A 27520-nucleotide genomic window follows, 5' to 3' on the forward strand; every position below is an offset into this window, starting at 1 on the left:
ATCACCTGAAAAAGATCACAACGGCCCATGATTTTGTTGCGCGTCTCGTGGACCACCTGTAGGGTCGCAACAAGTTTATATCTTGCTGGATGCAAAACAAAGTTTTGGAATATTTTACTGTTCTTTGCTGTTTTCCAGTTTAAACAAAGAAATATCCATATTCTTTTATTTGGATAGTAATATTAACGAAAAATCATGCAGAACGGACGCATTCTGATATTCAGGTCTCTGAATCTTCTGAGATCTGACGGAGCGATTTCGCGATGAATCGGCACCGAAAAAGCGAAACTTGTAATTATTCGGCGCCAAGACGGCGCCGGGCGATTAATACCGCACTTATCAAACAGTAATTTGACGGCGGAAGAGAAATTGCGTAATAAACCAACGTAACTTCGTCTTTTCGGTAGTGATGAAACGATTGAGACGGCAGAAAATCAACAAAATGAAATTTTTCGCGGATCGGTAAAAAAGCTTCGCGGACCGGCGGTTGGAAACCTATGATTTAGTTATACTGAAATGTTACGATACATAATGTTCCCTAATATTTTAGCATCATTAAACTAGAAATTAATTTATTTATCATACAGGCTAAGTGATCACATATGTTGCCTCATCCGATCGAAGTTGTTAAAATCTTCACAAGAATTCTACCGAAAGTTGATTGTTTATATGAAGGAGATTTCAGTTAGTCATTGAAATAAAGATTTAGTTATACGAAAATGTTGCGATGCATAGTTTTCTCTGTATTTAAGCATAAAACAGCTGCATACTAATTTATGACACAGGATAAGTGCTCACATATGTTTTATCATCCCAACAAATTGTTATAGATTTTGCAAGAATCCTACCACAAGTTAGCGATAACGAATGGGTAAATTAGAGGTTTAAATGGTGAGTATTTCGGGCTTTCTATTGATTCTTTCTTTCTATATGATTGTACATCAGTATACACGATATATTAAATACAAGTGCTTCCTGTCCAAATATTGTATAGTTATTGACAAAATGAGGATTCCATATGTTTATGATTAGGCCCAGATCGTCTAGAATCCTTATAAAAGAGGTGAGAACACTACTTGGGCACTATTGACTTGGAAAAAATTGTCGAGCGTTGTTCTAAAGACGAGGATAAATCAGGTGAAATTTTTAATTTGTTTCTAAAATTGTGAATGGATTGAGTGGCATCTTTTATGTAAACATGTATATATATCGATCCTACAATATTTTATTCATTTATATATGTATAGTCTAATTTATATATTGCTATTCACTAATGCTCAAGTTGAAATTAATCTGCACTCTGTTTTTCTGAAATTGTGTATTAAAAAAAAGAAATGCTGGAATCCCACTGAACAGTGTTTCAATGTATAAATTTTTTTGTTTAAAATGTATTTATTATTCTTTATCCTATCCGTATAAAGAGAATAATGAAGTCCGCAATCATTTTAATATTGGTGGCAATGTTTGTCGTCAACAGCGACGCTGGTTGGTTGGGGAAGGTCCTGACACACCCGTAAGTTATGGTTCATTAAGTTGATGATATTAACTAATTAAATATTAGTTTGAATTTAGTTAAATTTAATCAAAACAATCTGTGGAAAATACTCTAGTGATTTGAAATAGAATGTTTCACTTTATAAATGATATGCCTAAAGACAATGTGATTGAAGACAAAAATTCATATTAGCGCAATAAATAGTTTTATATTTATTTATTTTTCTCTGATTGTTTAACTTTAGGAAAAAGGTTCTCAAAAATGGTGCTGCTTTCATAGTTGGTGATGTACGGACTTTACGAGAAATGGTAATAATGTTTACATTTGTTTGGGAACGGACATTGTTCAGCAATGTTGGATAGCGGTATTCGTGGGAAACCAATTCTCAGCATCCCCATGTAGAGTTTCATCGTTTTTAATATTTTTTCACATGAAGTTGTTGTTGTATGTATTCGTATTATTGTTTGTCATATACAGTCAAATTTATTTCAAAATTTCGACTTTTAATATTAAAATAGCACTAGATATTATTGAATAGCAATATTTTCCATTTTTTCAAAGAACGATGCTGAAATGGATCAAATGCTTGAGGCCGTCAAAATGATCAGAGATATGGATGAGGGTAAGAAATATAAATTGTTGGCAACTACTCAAATATACAAGGCCGTGTAACTTTGATTTGCTGGTCCAAAATTTTCGATTGGTGTTTCTTGTAACAAAACAATGTGCACTAATCAATCAGTTTGGACATTTTGACCATTCTTCGCTTGGGGTTTTATCCCAACACATCGAAGATTTCTATTTCTCTACAATCTCTGTACTTTTTGCATCATGTAGTCGTGTCGCAAACATATTAGTAAAATGAGATACTCTCCAGAATTATGTGATATGATATTAGTTCATCAAGCTATTATTCATTCATTCATTAAGTCAAGCAAATCACATATGATTTTGACATGATACAAGAGAATCACTTATAATTTCATGTTAATTTTAGATGAATTCAACGACTTTGAAAATGCTCAATCCGTAGAAGATTTGGAATAATCTTCAAACGTTGAATGATAGCACAGAGTAGAGGAAAAACGAACGAACAGACAACTTTTTTCAGATTTTGATTATTTAAAATATTCAAAGAGAGTTTTCAGTAATGAATATATATCTACGTATTAATACAGAGGAAATTTGGCATAAAATATCTGAACTGACTAAACCTAATTTGATCACATATTCTGACGCAATGTTTTTTTTTTTGCTATCATATCACGCATGCTGCTTTGTATCCAAGTATTTCTTGATATAATAAAAGCTGGAACATAATTTTGTGTTACTCAGAATGAAAGCTTTTGTTTGAAAACGAACAGACAGTACCCGCACATATAATTGTCTCAAATGACATTCAAGTCGAAACCCGAAAACCACCAAAACAACTTTTACAGAAATGCTGAGATCAATGTATTCGAGTCAATTGTGTTCCAGTTTTCATGGGGTTTTTGTCATAAATTTTTCGTGAACCCAGTGAACAAAAAATACCGGCAAAAATTTACCTTCTTGTTTAGATCCAAAGCCAAATCTTTTTTCAAATTTTTAATTAATAGTAGTAGATTAAAGAGTTTCCTAGAAGCATATTATTTCTAAATTCTTTTGCGCGTATATGGGTTTTGTGGTGTTTGCTGTTTTTCTCCAGATCATACTTTGTGAAATTGCGCCACCTAATCGAGCGGGTGCCCAATGAACAGTAAGTCTATATATTAACGTAACCGGTATTTTTGTACGTCTTTTGAGCGAGCATTGCTCTTCTGTTTCAGTTTTACAATAGTTGGATCAGGGCATATGAGTCTATGGGAACGAAAAAACTATATCAGCAGGGGGGTCCAGTGTTGTCGGCTTCGGGGGTCAAAAAAGTATTTTTGCATTGTTCGCGGGTCACAATAGTGCCACGATTAAGTAAACAGGACAACACAAAATATAAACATTTTTATTGTGCAAACATATTGAATATTACTTGTCATGTATCAAGCTAAAACATGCAAACAATCACTGGAACGTGCAAAGTTTTTCTATATCTTCATTTAATGTAAGGATCCAAACTCTTCATAACGGAAAAAAGGCTTCCACGAACTTAGGTTTCGAACATCTATACCAAGGGTCACCAACGCGTTGCCCGCGGGCACCAAGTCGCCCGCGAAGACCATATTAGTCGCCCGCAGGTCTGTTCCAAACTAAGCTTAATAAAGTCTCTTTTAAGTAAGCTACATCAATTATATTTTGTCCTGCTATTTTAGTATAAATCACACTTATATGGGAACTAGAAATGGCACTATATAAATTATTGTAACCATCAACCTTATTTTTATTTGACCTCAGTAATGTGACGGGCCAATTATGACATCACACTGACATCACTTTTCCTGTCCGTTGGTTAGCAGTAATAATACAATTATTGATTCCAAAGAAAAATCCATCATTTTCACGATGAATGGGAGGTGGATATATTTATACCACCATGAAAACAGCCTGCGTGTGTCTCATTAGTGGGGCGATTTTAGCGACGGCAAAGCGGAGAGATATTTCACATCTTGACACGTAATCTTTCGCGCTAACTACCCACTGGTCAGCACAGTACTGACAGAAAAAATCTCGCGATTCAAATCATACAGTAATCCTATTTTACGAGACCATCGTTTGTTTCAACCTATCCTTTCTAATCAACATTTTTGACATAAATTCAGAATAGGAGATTTACATATTTATCCCGGGGGAGAAGATAGCCGATAGGACGGCTTAACCATATGATAAACCACGGCTTCTCGCCAGTTACCATTCGATGTCGGGTATGGAATTAGTTAGTTATTTGTTTCCGAAAGCCTGAACTTGATGGCGAAGGAAGCCTTAACCGACCAGCGGTTACGTGAACTACCCTACGGCGGCGAGGAGTCCAGCAATCCTTTTGCTGCACATAACAATCCCCGCATGGGATTCTAACCTGCGAACCTAACGCTTAACACGATGGGCCATAGCGCCGCGACTCACTCCACCAAGAACAAACATGGAACACGCCTCACTGATGAAAATATGCAAGACTCCATCAGAGTTACAGTGTCAAGCTACACGTCGGAGTATAATACTCTGCAACATTCGATAGTACAACTGTTAAGTCCATTTTATCTTAGACTTGTGCAGAGTGTTGAAAATCAATTTGAAAACACTCAGTTTTGAAATACAAGTGTAATTGATAGAAATTTATTTGCAACGTTGTGATAATCGTTTGATTTCCTGAAGAATCCTAAAGTTTATTAGTGTCTATACTTCACTAAATACCAGTAATTATATCAATAATTGAAGCTTAATCGAGCAACTGATTTTTTTAGAAGTGTACATTAAACTGGTAGCCCGCAGCTTAATCTGTACCCAAAAAGTAGCCCTCGGCTTCGAAAAGGTTGGTGACCCCTGATCTATACTATAGGATTCTCATCCCTGTTTACATTCGTCATAAACCGCAATCTTACAGGCAACCACGGGAGTCATTCCAACTTTGAAAGAACATTATTTTTAAAATCTCATCATTATCTCAATGCAATTATTGACATCATGAATCAAATTACTCTGCTATGGTATTACCTTTTAAAACTGACACTCACGTCGTAAAGAATTGGATAGGGTGTGTGAAACCAATTATGCCAAGTTATTTAATTTCACAAGAATTCTACACAAAATTATTCGTTTCTGTGAATGGTATTTTAGTTAGCTATTGGAATAGAGATTTAGTTTAACGGAAATGTTGCGAAACATAGTTTCCTCCAGTATTTTAGCATCATAAAGCTGGAAATTTAATTTATGACACAGGATTAGAGATCACATATGTTTTACAAGAAATCTACCGGAAGCTATTTGTTTGTGTGAATAGGATTATAGTCAGTAATTGGAATAAAGAATTAGTTCAGTGGTCCACAACCTTTCTACCCTGGCGGACCGGTAAAGTCAGATGAAATGTACTCGCGGTCCGGCAAAAATTGAAATGAGTGGAACAGAAAATAATAACATATTTGCGTAATATAGCGCAATGTCGGGCACTCTCTACGCTTCTAGAGAAAAAATGGCACCCTCAAACATATTTCACATGAAGAAGAACTATTAAATAACGCGCAGGGCAAAAATTGAAAGGTGTGGAACATAAAATAATAGCATATATTTGCACAATAAAATACAGTGCTGGGCACCCAACATGCGTACGTATAAAGGCATGAGTTTATTTTACAAAATACTGACTAGTTAATATCAAATTCATTACTCAAATAAACATAATGAGATTATAACACCATCAACTGAAACATTATGAGAATATGCGTTATGAAATAAATAAACGCTATTACAAATGTACGTTTGGACTCTGAAGTGATGTGTCGTCGTGATAAATAAACCAAGATGTATAAACCAATGGTCTTATTCATGGTGGTGTGTATTTCCCGTTGCGCTGGAAGTTTCAATGAATATTGAGTCAACCTGGATATTATGTGTGTAATGACGAGTATGAAACGCACAGCGAAGTATCGAACCCTATTCGTTTTTCTTTATGGATGAAACTAAGAGCGACTGGCGGTTGGAATTTTAAATCGATCAACCATGGCATGTGCCTCCCCCGTTGAAATCAAAACAGGTCGTACATTCTAATCCAGGTATATTGACATCTCTGAATCGATATCATGTATTTTTGAATAAAAATCGCTATTTGTCGCAAAAAGGAAATTACTTTTATTAGTTTCAAAAATTTTTTGTGAGCTCTATGCTGCAGGTATTCGTTTTGTGTGCGATGACGTCATTAAAATTAAAAATTGCGCACCTTGCGCTGGTTCCGCGTTTGATGCGCCAAAATCATGACATCCATGCTCAAATGATACCGATCGTCAAAACCCTTTATATTGAGACTTTTTCGACGCTCATTTTTATCAGGTCAATCGACACTTGTTTAAATTTCAAAATCAATTTTTGGTTCGCACCATTCTTGTCCCTATATTTGGGTATTGCCCTACTGTTTTTGGAGACGAGGTGATCATATTGATCGTTTTGCTCAATTGTTGTTATTATTGCTGCTAACCTTGTAGTTGGGTGAAAGTTTAGTTGTGGACAAAATTACTTTTATTCCTAACCAGTGAACAAATGTCAAATTTTTGGGTCTAAAATGAAGGAAGTTTCCAATAGGACTGCTTTGGAAACGGCAAGTCATTTCCGTGCGCCCCATTTGACAAAGTTATGGAATATAAGCGAGCAAATACAAAAATGAATATTAAGAAACACTAATATATATATGACAACGAAGCAGAAAAACAGAATTTTGATTGAGGCAAAATGAGGCATATTCTACTTATTTAAATTTATTTCTATAGCATGCTGTAATTATCTAACAACTGTTTAGTAAATTTGACGTTGCACTGCCTAGATAAATATCCGATTGCTCACTTCTCCGATTGCAAGATTGCCCTCATATTGAAATATATAAAACAAACGCCCTAGATAGCTATCCATCAAACAATAGCGTATGGAAGAATGCCGTTAAAAAAGGATAAGTTTATTCTTAGTTAGGTTTTAGACGTTGTAATCTAACTTTCGTGTCCGTATATTTGGGCATTGCTTTCTGGTTTTTTTTTTTCACGATGATTTTAGATAGTGTTCTACTTCTAGGACAGATGAAATAAAGGAAGCATGTATAATATACATTTGCTGTATATTTATGCTCATAGTCGCGAATAAGCATTGCTTATATATAACCTCTGTCACATTAGCATAACTTCCGTTTATTTTTTGCAGCGTAAAATTGGTTCCACACAGGAAACATAACATTTTCAATCAGCATACGCGAGGTGGCGCGCTCACATTCGGAGGATAGTGGCTCTCGGGCATATCTTATACATCATTTTTTTGCTCTCAAAATTTAGGCCTGAGATACATGATTTTTTACATGCCGTACATTTCTTGAGTGAAGATATAATGTGTTCTTGACTAGGTTCAAGCTATATTTTGCAGTAACAGGATAGTTGAAAGTTCTGTATTTTAATTTGTACTCTAATTGTTCTAAGTTTGACATGCTGAACACGAAGATTGTCAGCTTTAATATTAATTGGCAATTTTGAAAATTCCACGAATTGGTAGCGAAATATTCTCTTTGTAGTATACCAATCAATATCGATATTCTTGTGCTCCCAATTGGAGTCATTTAAAAATAATACCTCTGACATTTAATATATCAGTATTTTATATATAAAGTAGCAGAGATTTGTAGTCAACTTCTTCTTGGAAAACATCTCGTACGCAAACTCACACAGATATAGGCGAGACAGGGGAATTTGAGTCTTGAGTGTTTTTTCTTTTTTTCAATTTGCCACTGTAGAAGTTGTTCATTTAAATTTTTCATAAGTGGTCAAACCAAATGTAACACCAACACCCGAAACACTCGTTTCACCAAATCCCATCAAAAAGTCTTTCAATAATAAATATACGCACAACCTGAATTCTAACCTGGTACACATACTTCGTTTAGGTTGTGCGCCATCCTGGTGCACATACTTGGGGAACTCCCAACAGGCTTATTGATGCGTATTCGTACTAAAATAGACAATTTATAAAAAACTATAATTACTCCATAAAGAAACCAGTATTTTGCAATATTCCTTATTGCTGAATTTCCAGGCTTGAGATGGGATGATACTGCATACATTTGTATTTCCCATGGGCACGTAGGACACGAAAACCGTATGATTTTCGGGGAAATGATGGTAAAACATTTCGTTATGGACTTCGTGTCCATATATTTGAGCATAACTCTCTTGTAAGTTATAAAGAGCAAAATATATTCAGCATTAACAATATAATTCGTGATGGGGCTGATGGACACATGTAAAAAAGTTATGAATATAAATTTAACAAAGTCCCTAAATTTTGTTGTTTTGCATGTCTTTTCGTACACGTAGTCCTATTTATTAGACGCTAAACCTAAATTTAACAATATTTATTGACATTTTATTTAATTGCTATGGAATGGGACAGAAAAATATGTCTCATGGACAAGCCTGTGATGTTCCTTGGAATTCTGGAAATGATATGCTAACTTTTTGTTAATATGATAATTAAAATAATTAATGCGTGACATCAATTACGTTTTATATTTTCATTTAAATGATTACAAGGTAATGTAGGATTTATCTATCATAATATTTCCGTAAATGTACATCTGGATTCTGGAAAAACCCAAACATTCTATAGTTTAAATTTCACTCGCAATGAAAAGAGTTTTTATTTCTGCTGAAGTGAATGACGCCTCGATATGGAGTGATATAGAGAAAATATTGCTACCTGACTGTAACTTGTATTAACTAAAGTGTTAGTTGTGAAATGCCTAAAAACTCAAGTTATGCTCAACAAACAGTGTTTGATTTTTCTAAAGAATGGAAAGAGCTCATTTACCCTTGCTGTTTACATTTTTTTTATAAACCGCAAGGTTTATTCAACTACTAGAGTCATTTCAATTTTGGATAAAAATCATTTCATAACCTGATAATTTTTTTGGCATCAAGTCAGCTATGATATCACCCTTCAAACTGACACTCACATTGTCATATGATTGGGTAGGGTATTTGAACCCGGCTACGGCGAAGATTCCAATTACTATGACATCTGCCAATGTGCTATATTAAAATATTAATTTTTTTCTATGAATGGTATTTTAGTTAGTGGCATAGAGATTTATTTATATGGAAATATTATGATACATAGTTTTCCTTAGTATTTTAGCATCATAAAACTGAAAATTAATTTATGACACAGGCCAAGTGATCACATATGTTTCCTCATCCGAACGAAGTTGTTAAAAGTTTTACAAGAATTCTACCCAAAATTATTTGTTTCTGTGAATGATATTTTAATTAGCTATTGGAATAGAAATATAGTTACACGGAAATGTTGCAAAACATAGTTTTCTCAGTATTTTAGCATCATAAAACTGGAAATTAATTTATGACACAGGAGAAGTGATCACATATGTTTCCTTATCCGAACGAAGTTGTTAAAAGTTTTACAAGAATTGTACCGAAAGCTATCTGTTTCCATGAAAAGAATTTTAGCCAGTTATTGAAATACAGAATTAATTATACGAAAACGTTATTAATTTAGGGCTGGGAATGGTTAACCGGTTAACCGATTTCAGATGGTTAACGATTACGATTTATTTTAACCGTTAACTGACATCTCAGGTACAAATCATCTTCATACGGTACAATTTATTCAAATATGATTACGTCGTCGCAAAATTCATCTGTTGGGGCATTTAATTTAAAAGAATATTACTGACTGTGTGGGTAAGGACTCGATAAATGTGAAAAATAATGGAAGTACCAAGTTTGCTGATTATGGAAATTTGACAATGATGAACTCAGAATCAGTTTTCGGTCGATTTCGAAATATATTGTTCACGATTTCATTGCAAAATTCGATATTCAATGTCATACAACAAGTGCGCAGCTGATGCTGTTTTTCTTTATATGATATATATCTCGAAGTAAAATTTGCACATCGAACACTGATAATTTGTCACATAAATGACGTTCAACAACGGAAATAGGTTTTCTAAAATACTTCAACACGCCCGAACCACGCTGCCTATCTTTTGCAGCAGAGCAATCATGAAACTATCTCGATTCATGAATAATTTTGAAAAGGGATACCGAGATAAAAACACGCAAAACTGCTTTATCAGCATTGTGACGTAACAAGCTGAAATTAAAAATTATTACGTCAAACGCGGCGGTTAACGGGCTAATTTTACCCGGTTAACGGTTAAAGTGTTTTCCCTGAAATTCCCAGCCCTAGATATGATACATAGTGATCCCCAATATTTTTGCATAATAAAACTGGCGGTTAATTTATGACACAGGATAACTGCTCAAATATGTTTCCTCATCCGAACGAAGTTGTTAGAAGTTTTACAGGAATTCTACCCAAAATTATTTGTTTCTGTGAATGGCATTTTAGTTAGCTATTGAAATAGAGATTTAGTTTAACGAAAATGTTGCGAAACATAGTTTCCTCCAGTATTTTAGCATCATAAAGCTGGAAATTTGATTCATGACACAGGATAAGGGATCACATATGTTTTACAAGAATTCTACCGGAGGCTATTTGTTTGTGTTAATAGGATTTTAGTCAGTAATTGAAATAAAAATTTAGTTCGGTGGTTCACAACCTTTCTACCCTGGCAGACCGGTAAAATCAAATGAAATGTACTCGCGGACCGGCAAAAATTGAAATGAGTGAAACAGAAAATAATAACATATATTTGCGTAATATAGTGCAATGCCGGGCACGCAATGCCAGGCAAAAATTGAAATAAGTAGAACATAAAATAATAGCATATATTTGCATAATAAAATACAGTGCTGGGCACCCATCATGCGTAAAAGGGCACACAGAAAACATCTCACATAAAAAGACATGACCTCCTGAAGTATGCGCACCAATATGGCGCACAACCTGAACTTAGGTTTTGTACCAGGTTAGGTTTCAGGTAATGCGACATCTTGGTGCGCATACTTCCGGAGTACCAAAAGACATGTACATGCCAAATCATGTATAAACACAATTAACTTTAGTGAGAATTTGCTGCTGTTTCGTTTCCAATACAGGATTTCAAGCGAAGCATCAAGAAAGGCTTTTGCAACACGTAGCTCTGCAGTGGCTCACAGTCGATTTTGTTAAAAGGCTGGCTTGCGACTTTATTATTTTATTTCTTATTCACGACCTTTGCTAGTATCTTGTTTGACATTTTTCTCTCTATGATTTAGTTTTAGATTCAGGGTGACTGACGCTGCTCGATAACCTTCACTGGTTTATCGCGTCTACCTTCACACTGAAATGTTTTTTTGGTTATATATGCTCCGTTTTTTTTTTTTATCCATTGTGTAATTTTGGTATGGGATAAAAAAAACTACTGACTGACTGACTGATTTCTTTGCTTCGTTTTATCTAAATCTAGTGATAAAAAAGTTTTTCGTACAAGTACCTGAATGAATATTCGGACAACAGTTTGATTGCTCGATTACTTAGCGATGGATATTCGTTCAACGCCCCAAACAAAATGGATTTATATTACGATGATAAAGTCTTCGCTAACTTGGCACCCGGGTCGAAATTCTGCTGTGCATCACCTGAAAAAGATCACAACGGCCCATGATTTTGTTGCGCGTCTCGTGGACCACCTGCAGGGTCGCAACAAGTTTATATCTTGCTGAATGTCAAGACAAAGTTCTGGAATTTTTTACTGTTCTTGGCTGTTTTCTAGTTTAAACAGAGAAATATTCTTTTATATCGATAGTAATATCAATGAAGAAAAGCATGCAGAACGGAAAAAGATCGCATTCTGATATTCAGGTCCCTGAATATTACGAGATTTGACGGAGAGAAAGTGTAATTATTCGGCGCCAAGACGTCGCCGGGTGATTAATGCCGCACTTATCCAGCAGTAATATGACGGCGGAAGAGAAATTGCGTAATCAACCAACGTAACTTCGTCTTTTCGGCTTCGATGAAGCGATTGAGACGGCAGGAAATCAACAAAATGAAATTTCTCGCGGACCGTTAAAAAGGCTTCGTGGACCGGCGGTTGGGAACCTCTGATTTAGTTATACGGAAATGTTACGATACATAATGTTCCCAAATATTTTAGCATCATTAAACTGGAAATTAATTTATTTATCATACAGGCTAAGTGATCACATATGTTGCCTCATACGAACGAAGTTGTTAAAATCTTCACAAGAAATCTACCGAAAGTTGATTGTTTATATGAATGGGATTTTAGTTAGTCATTGAAATAGAGATTTAGTTATACGAAAATGTTGCGATACATAGTTTTCTCTGTATTTAAGCATAAAAAAGCTGCATATTAATTTATGACACAGGATAAGTGCTCACATATGTTTTATCATCCCAACAAATTGTTATAGATTTTGCAAGAATCCTACCGCAAGTTAGCGACAACGAATGGGTAAATTAGAGGTTTAAATGGTGAGTATTTCGGGCTTTCTATTGATTGTTTCTTTCTAAATGATTGTACACCAATATACACGATATATTAAATACAAGTGCTTCCTGTCCAAATATTGTATAGTTATTGACAAAATGAGGATTTCATATGTTTATGATTACGACCAGATTGTCTAGAATCCTTATAAAAGAGGTGAGAACACTACTTGGGCACTATTGACTTGGAAAAAATTGTCGAGCGTTGTTCTAAAGACGAGGATATATCAGGTGAGATTTTAAATTTGTTTCTAAAATTGTGAATGGATTGAGTGGCATCTTTTATGTAAACATGTATATATATCGATCCTACAGTATTTTTTTTATTTAAATATGTATACAGTAGTCTAATTTTTATATTGCTATTTAGTAATGCTAAAGGTGAAATTAACCTGCACTCGGTTTTTCCAAATTTTCAGTTTTCCAAATATATAGTTTTAAATGTAAAAAATTTTTTGTTTAAAATATATTGAATATTCTTTATCCTATCCGTAGAAAAAGAATAATGAAGTTCGCAATCATTTTATTATTGGTGGCAATGTTCGTCGTCAATAGCGACGCTGGTTGGCTCGGGAAAACTGTGAAAATTTGCAAGAAGGCCGTGCAAAACCCGTAAGTTATGGTTCATTAAGTGAATGATATCAACTAATTAAATATTAGTTTGAATTCAGTTAAATATAATCAAAACAATCTGTGAAAATACTCTAGTGATTTGAAATAGAATGTTTCACTTTATAAATGATATGCCTAAAGACAATGTGATTGAAGACAAAAATTCATATCAGCACAATAAATAGGTATATATTCATTTATTTTTCTCCAATTGTTCAATTTTAGAACAGTGAAAAAGGTTATTAAACATACTGCTAAAACTGTTTTCAAAGTAGCAGTCGGTGATGTACGGACTTTACGAGAAATGGTGAGAATGATTATATTTGTTTAGCAATGTTGGATCCATGGAAAACCAATTCTCAGCATCCCCATGTAGAGTTTAATTGTTTTTATTATTTTTTTTACATAAAGTTGTTGTTGTATGTATGAATATTATTGTTTGTCATATACAGTCAAATTTATTTTTAAATTTTGATTTTTAATATTAAAATTGCACTAGGTATTATTGAATAGCAATATTTTTAATTTTTTCAAAGAACGATGCTGAAATGGATCAAATGCTTGAGGCCATCAAAACGATCAGAGATATGGATGAGGGTAAGAAATATAAATTGTTGGCAACTACTCAAATATACAAGGCCGTGTAACTTCGATTTGCTGGTCCAACATTTTCGATTGGTGTTTCTTGTAACAAAACAATGTGCACTAATCAATCAGTTTGGACATTTTGACCATTCTTCGTCTGGGGTTTTATCCCAACACATCAAAGATTTCTATTTCTCTACAATCTCTGTACTTTTTGCATCAGGTAGTCGTGTCGCAAACATATTGGTAAAATGAGATACTCTCCAGAATTATGTGATATGATATGATATTAGTGATGTGATATTAGTTCATCAAGCTATTGTTCATTCATTCATCAAGTCAAGCAAATCACATATGATTTTGACATGATAGAAGAGAATCACTTATAATTTTATGTTAATTTCAGATGAATTCAACGACTTTGAAATTGCTCAATCCGTAGAAGATTTGGAATAATCTTCAAACGTTGAATGATAGCACAGAGTAGAGGAAGAACGAACGAACAGACAACTTTTTTCAGATTTTGATTATTTAAAATATTCAAAGAGAGTTTTCAGTAATGAATATATATCTACGTATTAATACAGAGGAAATTCGGCATAAAATATCTGAACTAACTAAACCTAATTTGATCACATATTCTGACGCAATGTTTCTCTTTTTGCTATCATATCACGCATGCTGCTTTGTATCCAAGTATTTCTTGGGATAATAAAAGCTGGAACATAATTTTGTATTACTCAGAATGAAAGCTTTGGTTTGAATATGAACAGACAGTACCCGGACATATAATTGTCTTAAATGTCATTGAAGTCGAAACCCGAAAACCACCAAAACAACCTTTACAGAAATGCTGAGATCAATGTGTTCGAGTCAATTGTGTTCCAGTTTTCATGGGGTTTTTGGCATGAATTTTTCGCGAACCCAGTGAATAAAAAATACCGGGGAAAATTTACTCTCTTATTTAGATTCAGAGCCAAATCTTTCTTCAAATTTTTTTAGTAATAGTGGTAGATTGAAGAGTTTCCTAGAAGCATATTATTTCTATATTCTTTCGCGCGTATATGGGTTTCGTGGTGTTTGCTGTTTTTCTCCAGATTATACTTTGTGAATTTGCGCCACCTAATCGAGCGGGTGCCCAATGAACAGTAAGCCTATATACTAACGTAACCGGTATTTTTGTCCGTCTTTTGAGCGAGCATTGCTCTTCTGTTTCAGTTTCACATTAGTTTGATCGGGGCTATGGGGACAAGTCTTTGGGGACAAAGAAGTCGGTTTCGGGGGTGGCAAAATTATTTTTGCATTTTTCGCGGACCACAATAGTGCCACGATTAAGTAAACAGAGCAACACAAAATAAACACTTTTATTGTGCAAACACATTGAATATTACTTGTCATGTATCAAGCTGAAAAACATGCAAACAATCAGTGAGTGGTACGTGCAAAGTTTTTCTATATCTTCATTTAGTGTAAGGATTCAAATTCTTCATAACGGAAAATGTGCTTCCGTAAATTTAAGTTTCAAACATCTATACTTTAGGATTCTCCAAGCAAAATCCCTCAACCCTTAAAAAAGCCCATTACTCACATTGATTACGAAATGCCGATTTAGATTATATTCTTTTGTCACCGACTCAACTTGCAGACATACCAAGCAAGCATTGTGGTATTTCTCTCCCATATTCAGTTAAAAATCTGTTTGAATAGGTCATCTTTCTTTTCAAACACATGTTTACAAAATAACCTGTGATCGGTACGATCACGTGTTGATAGGCCGTTACCGGTACGTGTCAGACATGGCCCGGCTGACGAGATGAATCGTGCTTTTCATCTTAAATTCGCACTTCGAACTCTCGTCTATCGATTACTAATCTGGAGATAACTTTCGCAAGTTTAGTAAGAATACCCCTCTTTTTTAATCGTGGTCCACATAACAGCAGTGACGAAGCGCAGATCTAAAACATTAATCAAAGTTCAAACCATAATTTTAGGTAGAAGTACTACGAGAGTTACTTGGACTCGTAATACAACTGAAATAAGAAACATTGGAATAAAATTAGGGCCTAAGTCCAACAAGGATTATTGATAGCAAACCAGCAAACGTGTACTGATACTGACATGACCCCCAGCCTGGTTACGCACTATGCGTATGAGCTCTCTAGTATATTAATACATATACCTCAATGTTGTTTACTCTTAGCGAACACGAATATTTCGAGGTACGGTAACAATGGTATAAAATCTGAACCTCAATATTAAAGCAACAGTGTTGCGAAATCCTCCAATTAGTGCCAAAATATTGTTATTATAGTTTATCAATCGTGGACGGGGAATTCCTGTGCTGTCTATTTTTGACGTTTTTAGCAAATTTGAGGGCGCTGATTCCAGAAATGCTGTTACTTTTTCTCTATCCGGTCTAGTTTTTTTTCTTTAGTATATCCCTCTTTGCGGTATGCCGGTAGCTACATTAAAGATAGGCAAATTGAAGAAACAACATTTTTCTGTAATTTTATTGAACATATTCATGGAATCTCACCAAAATATTGACAATTAAAGCTGGAAGTTGTAATAAATGCTAACTAATAGATGTCATCAGCTATTATTTGACAATTCACTGATTTTTTATAATGGGAGGACTGGCATCATCACTCTTGAAAGAAATTTCCTGCTAATATATTTGAAACAGTCGCCATTTTTCTCAAGAGCATTATCAAACTGCAAAGCCTCGTGTGAAAAGGAGGAAACACAATTTTGGAACGCTCAAACAAAGGAGGAGCCAGAATTATGAAGAAAAACACATTTAATTTTTTTTTGGAACTGTTTATAAAAAGGCTTCAATGTTAGACATCATGCTGCCGCAGCAAGCCGGCAACGTCGTTGTCTTTTTCCTGAGTGAAATATGACAAGAATTCATGGCGTTTTCTATAGAATGTTATAAGAGTTCCCTGCTGAAGTAGATTTTTTCTTTGAGTCTTGAAGCTAGAAATTCAGGAAATTATTTGGAAAAGTTGAAATCTCTATTCAGATTATTAGGTTCTCCAAAAGAAAATAGCTATGAAAGTGAAGAAGAAAAACCGACATCTGATACAACGTATTCACTACTATCAGTGGACAAAACTGTTTGGTCTTTTTCAGAGCCAGACAATTCCAATTCGGGCAGACCTTCAAACACTGGAAAAGAAATGTCATTGCAGTGTGGAATTGGTCTAAATGCAGACTCGAGGGTTGGATAAACCAACGATTTCCTGTTCTTCCTATTGATTCCCTTCGTGTTTACTGCACAGAAGTAGCAGTCATCAAAATAATTGTTCGAGACCATCGGAATACTAAAGCGGTGTGACTTTCTATCCTCCTTGTTCCACTGTGGAAGATGCTCAATACATTGCTTGCATACAATATGGGGTGCCCATACCTTATCTTGATCACCCGGCATTATATTGAAGTAGGCAAGATAAGCACACTTCGCAAATTTACTGATCCTTTCCTGTTGGATTTCAATGTATATTCTCCGCAAGTATCAGAAAATACATTTGGACTGCTTAAACAATATCGTCTACGAGAAGATGTAGCCAAACTCATTTTTTGCTCCAAAAATCTGCAACTCAATCAAAACAATGCAGCTTATTTATTTCATGTCTGACTTCTTTTTATATAAAATTCGACTTTTACAAGGCGTGTGAGAAAAAACCCCTAATATTAAGGTAAAAAAGGTATAAAATAGCAAATATTTCGAAAAATTTGACCTGATGAGAAAAAACGAGTATGATTTTTGGACTCAGCACCCCCATATTAATTTAAATTAGCTTAAAAACCTTGGGCAGCAAAAAATGTGTTGGCCAGTGATAATCTATATATCGCTATAAGAACTCATAGATGAAACCAGAAATTTGCAATATTCCTTATTGTTAAATTTTGGTAGAATTCTTAAAAATTAGTGTTAACTCTTTGTTAGGATGATAAAACAGGCTTGATAATTTATTCTATGCATGATATAAATTGAGTGTCATATTTACAGAAAAGTAGTTACAAAATAATGCACTTGCTGAAACCGCAATGTTACAAGCAACGACGGGAGTCATTTCAATTTTGAAAGAACATTATTTTTATAATCTCATAAACATCTCCAGGCAATTATTGACATCATAATTCAAATTACTCTGCCTGCTGTAGTATTACCCTTTAAAACTGACACTCACATCGTAAAAAATTGGATAGGGTGTGTGAACTCAATTATGCCAAGTTGATAAGTGATCACATATGTTTCCTTATCCGAACGAAGTTGTTAAAAGTTTTACAAGAATTGTACCGAAAGCTATCTGTTTCTATGAAAAGAATTTTATTCAGTTATTTGAATACAGAATTAATTATTCGGAAATGTTATGGATTTAGGGCTGGGAATGGTTGACCGGTTAACCGATCTCAGATGGTTAGCGGTTACGATTTATATTAACCGTTAACTGACATCTCAGGTACAAATCATCTTCATACGGTACAATTTCTTCAAATATGATTACGTCGTCGCAAATTCATTTATTGTGGCATTTAATTCAAAAGAATATTACTAACTGTGTGGGTAAGGACTCAATAAATGTGAAAAATAATGGAAGTACCAAGATTGTTGATTATGGAAATTTGACAATGATGAATTCAGAATTAGTTTTCGGTCGATTTGCAAATATATTGTTCACGATTTCATTGCAAAATCGGATATTCAATGTCATACAACAAGTGCGCAGTTGATGCCGTATCTTTATATGATATATACATCGAAGTCAAATTTGCCCATCGAACATTGATATTTTGTCACGTAAATGACGTTTAACAACGGAATAAGGTTTCTAAAATACTTCAACACGCCCAAACCATGCTGCCTATCTTTTGAAGCAGAGCAATCATGAAACTAACTCGATTCATGAATAATTTTAATAAGCGATACCGGGATAAGAACACGTAAAACTGCTTTATCAGGATTGTGATGTAACAAGCTGAAATTAAAAATTATTACGTCAAACGTCACGCGGCGGTTACGCGGTTAATTTTACCCGGTTAACGGTTAAAGTGTTTTCCCTGAAATTTCCAGCCCTAGTTCTGATACATAGTGATCCCCAATATTTTTGCATAATAAAACTGGCGATTAATTTATGACACAGGATAACTGATCAAATATGTTTCCTCATCCGAACGAAGTTGTTAAAAGTTTTACAGGAATTCTACCCAAACTTATTTGTTTCTGTGAATGGTATTTTAGTTAGCTATTGGAATAGAGATTTATTTATATGGAAATATTATGATACATAGTTTTCCTCAGTATTTTAGCATCATAAAACTGGAAATTAATTTATGACACAGGCCAAGTGATCACATATGTTTCCTCATCCGAACGAAGTTGTTAAAAGTTTTACAAGAATTCTACCCAAAATTATTTGTTTCTGTGAATTATATTTTAATTAGCTATTGGAATAGAAATATAGTTACACGGAAATGTTGCAAAACATAGTTTTCTCAGTATTTTAGCATCATAAAACTGGAAATTATTTATGACACAGATCACATATGTTTCCTCATCCGAACGAAGTTGTTAAAAGTTCTACTAGAATTCTACCCAAAATTATTTGTTTCTGTGGATGATATTTTAGTTAGCTATTGGAATAGAAATATAGTTACACGGAAATGTTGCGAAACATAGTTTTCTCAGTATTTTAGCATCATAAAACCGGAAATTAATTTATTACACAGGAGAAGTGATCACATATGTTTCCTTATCCGAACGAAGTTGTTAAAAGTTTTACAAGAATTGCACCGAAAGCTATCTGTTTCCATGAAAAGAATTTCAGTCAGTTATTGGAATACAGAATTATTTATACGGAAATGTTATGAATTTAGGGCTGGGAATGGTTAACCGGTTAACCGATTTCAGATGGTTAACGGTTACGATTTATTTTAACCGTTAACTGACATTTCAGGTACAAATCATCTTCATACGGTACAATTTCTTCAAATATGATTACGTCATCGCAAATTCATCTGTTGTGGCATTTAATTCAAAAGAATATTACTAACTGTGTGGGTAAGGACTCAATAAATGTGAAAAATATTGAAAGTACCAAGATTGCTGATTATGGAAATTTGACAATGATGAATTCAGAATCAGTTTTCGGTCGATTTCGAAATATATTGTTCACGATTTCATTGCAAAATTCGATATTCAATGTCATACAACAAGTGCGCAGTTGATGCCGTTTTTCTTTACATGATATATATCTCTAAGTAAAATTTGTACATCGAACTCTGATAATTTGTCACATAAATGACGTTTAACAACGGAAATAGGTTTTCTAAAATACTTCCACACGCCCGAACCTCACGCGGCGGTTAACCGGTTAATTTTACCCGGTTAACGGTTAAAGTGTCTTCCCTGAAATTCCCATCCCTAGTTATGATACATAGTGATCCCCAATATTTTTGCATGATTAAACTGGCGATTAATTTATGACACAGGATAAATTATCACATATGTTTCCTCATCCGAACGAAGTTGTTAAAAGTTTTACAGAAATTCTACCCAAAATTATTTGTTTCTGTGAATGGTATTTTAGTTAGCTATTGGAATAGAGATTTAGTTTAACGGAAATGTTGCGAAACATAATTTTCCCCAGTATTTTAGCATCATAAAGCTGGAAATTTAATTCATGACACAGGATAAGTGATCACATATGTTTTACAAGAAATCTACCGGAGGCTATTTGTTTGTGTGAATAGGATTTTAGTCAGTAATTGGAATAAAGAATTAGTTCAGTGGTTCACAACCTTTCTACCCTGGCGGACCGGTAAAGTCAGATGAAATGTACTCGCGGACCGGAAAAATTGAAATGAGTGGAACAGAAAAAAATAACATATTTGCGTAATAAAGCGCAATGTCGGGCACTCTCTACGCTTCTAGAGAAAAGTTGACACACTCAAACTTACTTCACATGAATACGAACTATTAAGAGTTTTAGCAGGGTTAAATAACGTGCAGGACAAAAATTGAAATGAGTGGAACATAAAATAATAGCATATATTTGCACAATAAAATACAGTGCTGGGCACCCAACATGCGTATAAAGGCATGAGTTGATTTTACAAAATACTGACTAGTTAATATCAAATTCATTACTCAAATAAACATAATGAGATTATAACACCATCAACTGAAACATTATGAGAATATGCGTTATGAAATAAATAAACGCTATTACAAATGTACGTTTGGACTCTGAAGTGATGTGTCATCGTGATAAATAAACCAAGATGTATAAACCAATGGTCTTATTCATGGTGGTGTGTATTTCCCGCTGCGCTAGAAGTGTCAATGTATATTGAGTCAACTTGGATATTATGTGTGTAATGACGAGTATGAAACACACAGTGAAGTATCGAACCCTATTCGTTTTTCTTTATGGATGAAACTAAGAGCGACTGGCGGTTGAAATCTTAGATCGATTAACCATGGCATGTGCCTCCCCCGTTGAAATTAAAACAGGTCGTACATTCCAATCCAGGTATATTGACATCTCTGAATCGATATCATGTATTTTTGAATGAAAATCGCTATTTGTCGCAAAAAGGCAATTACCTTTTTTAGTTTCAAAAAAATTTTGTGAGCTCTATGCTGCAGGTATTCGTGTTGTGTGCGATGACGTCATTAAAATTAAAAATTGCGCACCTTGCGCTTGTTCCGCGTTTGATGCGCTAAAATCATGACATCCGTGCTCAAATGATACCGATCGTCAAAACCCTTTATATTGAATTTTTTTCGCTGCTCATTTTTATCAGTTCAATCGACACTGGTTTAAATTTCAAAATCAATTTTTGGTTTGCACCATTCTTGTTCATATATTTGGGTTTTGCCCTACTGTTTTTGGAGACGAGGTGGTCATATTGATCGATTTTCTCAATTGTTGGTATTATTGCTGCTAACCTTGTAGTTGGGTGAAAGTTTTGTTGTGGACAAAATTACTTTTATTCCTAACCAGTGGACAAATGTCAAATTTTTGGGTCTAAAATGAAGGAAGTTTCCAATAGGACTGCTTTAGAAACGGCAAGTCATTTCCGTGCGCCCCATTTGACAAAGGTATGGAATATAAGCGAGCCAATACAAAAATGAGTATATAGAGAAACACTAATATATAAATGAGAACGAAGCAAAAAAACAGAATTTTGATTAAAATGAGGCATATTCTACTTATTTGAATTTATTTCTATAGCATGCTGTAATTATCTAACAAATGTTTAGTAAATTTGACGTTGCACTGACTAGATAAATGTCCGATTGCTCACTTCTCCAATTTCAAGATTGCCCTCATAATGAAATATATAAAACAAACGCCCTAGATAGCTATCCATCAAACAATAGCGTATGGAAGAATGCCGTTGGAAAAGGATAAGTTTATTCTTAGTTAGGTTTTAGACGTTGTAATCTAACTTTCGTGTCCGTATATTTGGGCATTGCTCTCTGGTTTGTTTTTTCACGATGATTTTAGATAGTGTTCTTCTTCTAGGACAGATGAAATAAAGGAAGCATGTATAATATACATTTGCTGTATGTTTATGCTCATAGTCGCGAATAAGCATTGCTTATATATAGCCTCTGTCACATTAGCATAAATTCTCTGTTTTTTTGTGAAGCGTAAAATTGGTTCCACACAGGAAACATAACATTTTCAATCAGCATACGCGAGATGGCGCGCTAACATTCGGAGGATAGTGGCTCTCGGGCATATCTTATACATCATTTTTTTGCTCTCAAAATTTAGGCCTAAGATAGATGATTTTTTACATGCCGTACATTTCTTGAGTGAAGATATAATGTGTTCTTGACTAGGTTCAAGCTATATTTTGCAGTAACATGATAGTTGAAAGTTCTGTATTTTAATTTGTACTCTAATTGTTCTAAGTTTGACATGCTGAACACGAAGATTGTCAGCTTTAATATTAATTGGCAATTTTGAAAATTCCACGAATTGGTAGCGAAATATTCTCTTTGTAGTATACCAATCAATATCGATATTCTTGTGCTCCCAATTGGAGTCATTTAAAAATAATACCTCTGACATTTAATATATCAGTATTTTATATATAAAGTAGCAGAGATTTGTAGTCAACTTCTTCTTGGAAAACATCTCGTACGCAAACTCACACAGATATAGGCGAGACAGGGGAATTTGAGTCTTGAGTGTTTTTTCTTTTTTTCAATTTGCTACTGTAGAAGTTGTTCATTTAAATTTTTCATAAGTGGTCAAACCAAATGTAACACCAACACCCGAAACACTCGTTTCACCAAATCCCATCAAAAAGTCTTTCAATAATAAATATACGCACAACCTGAATTCTAACCTGGTACACATACTTCGTTTAGGTTGTGCGCCATCCTGGTGCACATACTTGGGGGGCTCCCAACAGGCTTATTGATGCGTATTCGATCTAAAATAGACAGTTTATAAAAAAAACATAATTACTCAATAAAGAAACCAGTATTTTGCAATATTCCTCATTGCTGAATTTTCAAGCTTGAGATGGGATGAGACAGCATACATTTGTATTTCCCATGAGCACGTAGGACATGAAAACCGTATTATTTTTGGAAATATGATGGTAAAACATTTCGTTATGGACTTCGTGTTCATATATTTGAGACTATCTCTCATGTAAGTTATAAAGAGCAAAATATATTATCAGCATTAACAATATACTTCGTGATGGGGCTGATGGACACATGTATAAAAGTTATGAATATGAATTTAACAAAGTCCCAAAATTTTGTTGTTTGGCATATCTCTTCGTACACGTAGTCCTATTTATTAGACGCTGAACCTGAATTTAACATTATTTTATTTATTGACTTTTATTTTCATGGGAATCCCATGGGATGGGACAGGCATAATTGCTATGGGATGGAAATGGGACAGAAAAATATGTCCCATGGACAAGCCTGTGAATTTCCTTGGAATTCTGCAAATGATATGCTAACTTTTTGTTAATATGATAATTAATATTTAGTGCGTGACATCAATTACGTTTTATATTTTCATTTAAATCATTACAAGGTAATGTAGGATCTATCTATCATAATATTTTCGTAAATGTACATCTGGATTCTAGAAAACCACAAAGATTCTATAGTTTAAATTTCACTCGCAATGAAAAGAGTTTTTATTTCAGCTGAAGTGAATGACGCCTCGATATGGAGAGATATAGAGAATATATTGCGAGACATGACTGTAACTTGTGTTAATTAAAGTGTTAGTTGTGAAATGCCTAAAAACTCAAGTTGTGCTCAACAAACAGTTTTTGATTTACTTAAAGCATGAAAAGAGCTCATTTACCCTTGCTGTTTACATTTTTTTTTTATAAACCGCGATGTTTGTTCAACGACTGGAGTCATTTCAATTTTGGATGGAAATCATTTTCATAACCTAATAACTTTCTTGGCATCAAGATCAGAATACTCAGCTATGGTATCACCATTTCAAACTGACACTCACATTGTCATAGATTGGGTAGGGTATGTTAACCCGGCTACGGCGAAGATTCCAATTACTATGACTGCCAATGTGCTATATTAAAATATTTATTTGTTTCTATGAATGGTATTTTAGTTAGTGGCATAGAGATTTATTTATATGGAAATATTATGATACATAGTTTTCCTTAGTATTTTAGCATCATAAAACTGGAAATTCATTTATGACACAGGCCAAGTGATCACATATGTTTACTCATCCGAACGAAGTTGTTAAAAGTTTTACAAGAATTCTACCCAAAATTATTTGTTTCTGTGAATGATATTTTAATTAGCTATTGGAATAGAAATATAGTTACAAGGAAATGTTGCGAAACATAGTTTTCTCAGTATTTTAGCATCATAAAACTGAAAATCAATTTTATGACACAGGAGACGTGATCACATATGTTTCCTTATCCAAACGAAGTTGTTAAAAGTTTTACAAGAATTCTACCGAAAGCTATCTGTTTCTACGAAAAGAATTTTAGTCAGGTATTGGAATACAGAATTAATTATAGGGAAATGTTATGAATTTAGGGCTGGGAATGGTCAGCCGGTTAACCGATTTCAGATGGTTAACGGTTACGATTTATTTTAACCGTTACCTGACATCTCAGGTACAAATCATCTTCATACGGTACAATTTCTTCAAATATGATTACGTCATCGCAAATTCATCTGTTGTGGCATTTAATTCAAAAGAATATTACTAACTGTGTGGGTAAGAACTCAATAAATGTGCAAAATAATGGAAGTACCAAGATTGCTGATTATGGAAATTTGACAATGATGAATTCAGAATCAGTTTTCGGTCGATTTCGAAATATATTGTTCACGATTTCATTGCAAAATCGGATATTCAATGTCATACAACAAGTGCGCAGTTGATGCCGTTTTTCTTTATATGATATATATCTCGAAGTAAAATTTGCACATCGAACACTGATAATTTATCACATAAATGACGTTTAACAACGGAAATAGGTTTTCTAAAATACTTCCACACGCCCGAACCACGCTGCCTATCTTCTGCAGCAGAGCAATCATGAAACTATCTCGATTCGAGAATAATTTTAATAAGCGATACCGGGATAAGAACACGCAAAACTGCTTTATCAGCATTGTGACGTAACAAGCTGAAATTAAAAATTATTACGTCAAACGTCACGCGGCGGTTAACCGGTTAATTTTACCCAGTTAACGGTTAAAGTGTTTTCCCTGAAATTCCCAGCCCTAGTTATGATACATGGTGATCCCCAATATATTAATTTATGACACAGGATAAGTTATCACATATGTTTCCTCATCCGAACGAAGTTGTTAAAAGTTTTACAAGAATTCTACCCAAAATTATTTGTTTCTGTGAATGATATTTTAGTTAGCTATTGGAATAGAGATTTAGTTTAACGGAAATATTGCGAAACATAGTTTCCCCCAGTATTTTAGCATCATAAAGCTGGAAATTTAATTTATGACACAGGATAAGTGATCACCTATGTTTTACAGGAAATCTACCGGAGGCTATTTGTTTGTGTGAATATGATTTTAGTCAGTAATTGGAATAAAGATTTAGTTCAGTGGTTCACAACCTTTCTACTCTGGCGGACCGGTAAACTCAAATGAAATGTACTCGCAGACTGGCAAAAATTGAAATGAGTGAAACAGAAAATAATAACATATTTGCGTAATATAGTGCAATGCCGGGCACTCTCTATGCTTATAGAAAAAAATGGAACACTTAAACTTATTTCACATGAAGCAAAACTATTAAATAACGTACAGGGCAAAAATTGAAATGAGTAGAACCTAAAATAATAGAATATATTTGCATAATAAAATACAGTGCTGAGCACCCATCATGCGTAAAAAGGCACACAGAAAACATCTCACATAAAAAGACAGGACCTCCTGAAGTATGCGCACCAATATGGCGCACAACCTGAACTTAGGTTTTGTACCAGGTTAGGATTCAGGTAATGCGACATCTTGGTGCGCATACTTCCGGAGTACCAAAAGACATGTACATGCCAAATCATGTACAAACACAATTACCTTTAGTGAGAATTTGCTGCTGTTTCGTTTCCAATACAGGCTTTCAAACGAAGCATCAAGAAAGGGTTTTGCAACACGTAGCTCTGCAGTGGCTCACAGTCGATTTTGTCAAAAGGCTGGCTTACAGCTTTATTATTTTATTTCTTATTCACGACTTTTGCTAGTATCTTGTTTGACATTTTTCTGTCTATGATTTAATTTTTGACTCACTCCCTCAGGGTGACGCTGCTCGATAACCTTCACTGGTTTATCGCGTCTCCTTTCACACTGAAATGTATTTTTGGTTATATATTCTCCGTATTTTATTTTTGTCCATTGTGTACTTTAGGTATGTGATAAAATAAACTACTGACTGACCGTCTGATTTCTTTGCTTCGTTTTATTTAAATCTAGTGATAAAAAAGTTTTTCGTACAAGTACCTGGTTGAATATTCGGACAACAGTTTTATTGCTCGATTACTTAGCGATGAATATTCGTTCAACGCCCCAAACAAAATGATTTTATATTACGATGATAAAGTCTTTGCTAACTTGGCACCCGGGTCAAAATTCTGCTGTGCATCACCTGAAAAAGATCACAACGACCCATGATTTAGTTGCTCGTCTCGTGGACCACCTGCAGGGTCGCAACAAGTTTATATCTTGCTGGATGCAAAACAAAGTTTTGAAATATTCCACTGTTCTTTGCTGTTTTCTAGTTTAAACAAAGAAATATCCATATTCTTTTATTTGGATAGTAATATTGATGAAAAATCATGCAGAACGGACGCATTCTGATATTCAGGTCTCTGAATCTTACGAGATTTGACGGAGCGATTTCGCGATGAATCGGCACCGAAAAAGCGAAACTTGTAATTATTCGGCACCAAGACGGCGCCGGGCGATTAACACCGCACTTATCAAACAGTAATGTGACGGCGGAAGAGAAATTGCGTAATAAACCAACGTAACTTCGTCTTTTCGGCTTCGATGAAACGATTGAGACGGCAGAAAATCAACAAAATGAAATTTTTCGCGGACCGGTAAAAAAGCTTCGCGGACCGGCGGTTGGGAACCTATGATTTAGTTATACGGAAATGTTACGATACATAATGTTCCCTAATATTTAGCATCATTAAACTGGAAATTAATTTATTTATCATACAGGCTAAGTGATCACATATGTT

The 27520-nt window shown here is 34.4% G+C and overlaps 1 long non-coding RNA gene across 3 annotated transcripts; it reads left to right on the forward strand.

The window, feature by feature from the left end:
* Positions 1-991: 991 nt before the first annotated feature.
* Positions 992-14488, forward strand: LOC144422033 (uncharacterized). Of its 3 annotated transcripts, none has more exons than XR_013475112.1 (5): positions 992-1137; positions 1422-1513; positions 1740-1803; positions 2057-2117; positions 2493-2815. It is a non-coding gene; the product is annotated as an uncharacterized LOC144422033 (long non-coding RNA). The 3 variants fall into 3 exon arrangements; XR_013475111.1 differs by lacking the exons at positions 1422-1513; positions 1740-1803; positions 2057-2117; positions 2493-2815 and adding exons at positions 13058-13174; positions 13400-13481; positions 13711-13771; positions 14166-14488 and having other exon boundaries at positions 1040-1137; XR_013475110.1 differs by lacking the exons at positions 992-1137; positions 1422-1513; positions 1740-1803; positions 2057-2117; positions 2493-2815 and adding exons at positions 12679-12793; positions 13058-13174; positions 13400-13481; positions 13711-13771; positions 14166-14488.
* Positions 14489-27520: the final 13032 nt, after the last annotated feature.

Source organism: Styela clava, chromosome 4 (genome assembly GCF_964204865.1).
Source record: "Styela clava chromosome 4, kaStyClav1.hap1.2, whole genome shotgun sequence".
NCBI classification, from domain to species: Eukaryota; Metazoa; Chordata; class Ascidiacea; order Stolidobranchia; family Styelidae; genus Styela; species Styela clava.